This window comes from Octopus bimaculoides, chromosome 5, assembly GCF_001194135.2.
Source record: "Octopus bimaculoides isolate UCB-OBI-ISO-001 chromosome 5, ASM119413v2, whole genome shotgun sequence".
In the NCBI taxonomy this organism is placed as follows: Eukaryota; Metazoa; Mollusca; class Cephalopoda; order Octopoda; family Octopodidae; genus Octopus; species Octopus bimaculoides.
The window spans coordinates 6,206,175-6,206,833 of NC_068985.1; positions in this window are offsets into that span (position 1 = coordinate 6,206,175).

Here is a 659-nt window from a genome sequence, read left to right on the forward strand (position 1 = left end):
TATATATATATATATATATATATATTTATATGAAAAAAAAATCAGAATAAGATAAAAATCCAAGGTTGAGTATAATATAGAACATTTATAAACAGAAGGTCTTACAGCTGTTTCCAGGATATTTCTTATATCCCTTCTTCATCGGAGACGGTATAAGAAAATGGTTAAGCAATAGTTAATGCAGATAAGATACGAAATAGCATTCAACAGCACTGTGTACAAATTCTATACTTGGAATGACCAGTTTCAAATACTATTGCAAATTACTCACTAGGTTTGAGAATCTTATATGTATAACATTCTGCCTAAATAATAGATCTGCAAATGCAATATCCATGCATATCTCACCGTCTATTTTCATTCCTCCACTTCACTCCCTATTTCGTATCTTATCTACATTAACTATTGCTTAACCATTTTCTAACACCATCTCCGATGAAGGAATATCATAAATATCCTGGAAACAGCTGTAAGACCTATTTATAAATGTTCTAAAATCTTCACAGCGTTGGATTTTAAACTCATTCTGATTTTTTATTTTGTATATACACACGCTAATATATGACCTACTTTGGACTCTTTATTCGCCTAATCACCGAACCTGAAGCTTAACTATGGTCTATCCATAGCACTTACTCAGCATTACCTGACACTTTTGT